Source organism: Oncorhynchus mykiss, chromosome 2 (genome assembly GCF_013265735.2).
Source record: "Oncorhynchus mykiss isolate Arlee chromosome 2, USDA_OmykA_1.1, whole genome shotgun sequence".
Taxonomy (NCBI): domain Eukaryota; kingdom Metazoa; phylum Chordata; class Actinopteri; order Salmoniformes; family Salmonidae; genus Oncorhynchus; species Oncorhynchus mykiss.
The window spans coordinates 42311714-42314090 of NC_048566.1; the positions used below are offsets into that span (position 1 = coordinate 42311714).

Sequence of the window (2377 nt, forward strand, 5' to 3'; positions counted from 1 at the left end):
GCTCATTGTCTTGCTCATACACAGCCACACCAAAAGTCTACTGTACATCAAATGTATTTTTATGTTTAGTTATAAACCCTGCCAGTTCCTCTATTCCCAGTCTCAGTTTTATAATGAGAGACGTGTAGGGGATCACATGCATTTACTGTATCACTTGCCACCGTACTTCTCCACCACCACAAATTTTGCTGGCAGTATGGTTGTTTGGCAATATAGGCGATCAGAACATGCAGTGTTTGGACACTGATTCAAATCCAATTTATTTGTTTGGGAATAGATTAACGATGCCAGAGTTAGTTCACTAACCGCCTGTAAAATCCATACTTAAATGTTTTTAAATTTGCTTCTCAACGGCAGTCCATATATCTACTTTACCCTACTCCCCATGGTGTCACAGTTACATTGACCTCTAAGAAGGGACACATTTATCTGACTTTACTCTCCCTGATGACTTGACCATTCATATTGGTTCTTTTGGACATCTTAGGCTGGTATTATACTATCATCAGCAATCATTCCTGTGTGTCCTGTGTCTCTTATTTAGTAAAAAAGTCAGTTTCAATAACTTGGTTTGTGGGCAGTTTGATCTCAGTTCCCACCATCTCTTAAGCTGTGGGAAAACATGATTAAAATAGAAGTTAGGTTTATAGTGCCTCTAATTTGTATTTGCCAACCCTTTTTATTTGAACTGCCAAACACGAACACACACACAAAGTACACTACCGGTCAAACGTTTTAGAACACCTACTCATTCAAGGGTTTTTTGTCATTTTTACTGTTTTCTACATTGTAGAATAATAGTGAAGACATCCAAACTATGAAATAACACACATGGACTCGTGTCATAAGCAATAAAGTGTTAAACAAATCAAAATATAATTTATATTTGAGATTCTTCAATTAGCCACCTTTTGCCTTGATGACAGCTTTGCACACTCTTGGCAAAGCATGCCATTCCATGAGCACAGCATTTATTTTTTAACTTGAATCAATGAGCCCAATCAGTCCTCCATGACAACAAAATCATAAACAACAGAGTAGGGCTGGCTAATAAGTCCTTAGTTTTGGGGTCATGCTCAGGTAAAACAACTAGGCTAATCTATACATATTTCCAAGTCCTATTCTTGAAGATCAAGGGGTATTGCATTTATTGGAATGACTGGAATTCTGAATGACTTTGGTTTTTAATGTAAAGACAGAATTTTGTTGCATTATTATATGTAGTAGAAAGCGATGGTTTAGAAGAGGCCCACATAAACAACCCATAAAGTAAAATGTAACATCCATACATGGCCAGCTATGTGAACTTTAACATGGAATTATCCTGCAATAGATGTCGTCCAATTGTTAAGATAGATTTTTGTCTTCTAATACCTCTTAAAAGTAATGGAATGTAATCAGAGTACGTTACTGAGTTTGGCTAATCCAAAAGTAAATTACAAAAGGTAATTTGTAACGGATTACATTTAGAAAGTAAGCTACCCAACCCTGCTTAAAGTAATGATGGACTGTCGTTTCTCTTTGGTTATTTTAGCTGTTCTTGCCAGAATATGGGCTTGGTCTTTTGCCAAATAGGGCTATCTTCGTTATACCTTGTCACAACACAACTGATTGGCTCAAACGCATCAGGAAGGAAAGAAATTCCCCAAATTAACTTTTAAGAAGACATGCCTGTTAATTGAAAATAATTCCAAAAGACAACCTGAGTCCTTTTAAACCTGTCATTTTAACGCGTGTCATTTCATTGCTAAGCGAATTCACATTTCTTGGGAGATTTGCTCTGCCTGTGGACTGTATTTTTATATGTTGTTGATGTCATGTTGGAAACACCATCAAGAGAAAAATATGGCACATGACGTCACGTCGACAACTCCATGGTTGCCTACTGGATATGACCGTGTTTTTGTCAACAGATGCCACACATTGTTAACGTAACTTTGACCATACACTGACCATGGTCAACCTTAGTTTCTAAACTCCTTTGATCTACTGTAATTGACCTGACCCATGACTTGGTCTTTCAACCATCCCTTTTGATTTATGTCTCAGCATCTCAGCATTTAGGAGATACTCCTGCAATGTAATCCACTGAAGACCACATGTGTGTTAGTGGGGTTGGGTTCACTAATCGCACACATTCATCACCTTCTAGGTCTGCTATAGTAAAGTAACTCTTGAAGATGGGTTCCATCCTATGGCGTGCCATCCTATTACCCCCCTATTGCTACACACAAAAGATAATTTAAAAGGTCAAAACTAGCAACGCTGAAAAGGAAAATGCCAATACAAATATTGTCATAAAAAAAAATAGTGTGCATGTCTTATGCTGGCAAATTGTGTTTTTGAACAAAAAGCCAACATTTGCATTTGACATTTT

At 37.3% G+C, this 2377-nt stretch overlaps 1 protein-coding gene across 1 annotated transcript in view; it reads left to right on the forward strand.

The window, feature by feature from the left end:
• LOC110489963 (NADP-dependent malic enzyme) overlaps positions 1 to 2377 on the forward strand; it is a 132021-nt gene that overhangs the window by 59777 nt on the left and 69867 nt on the right. The gene's annotated exons all lie outside the window — the stretch shown is intronic.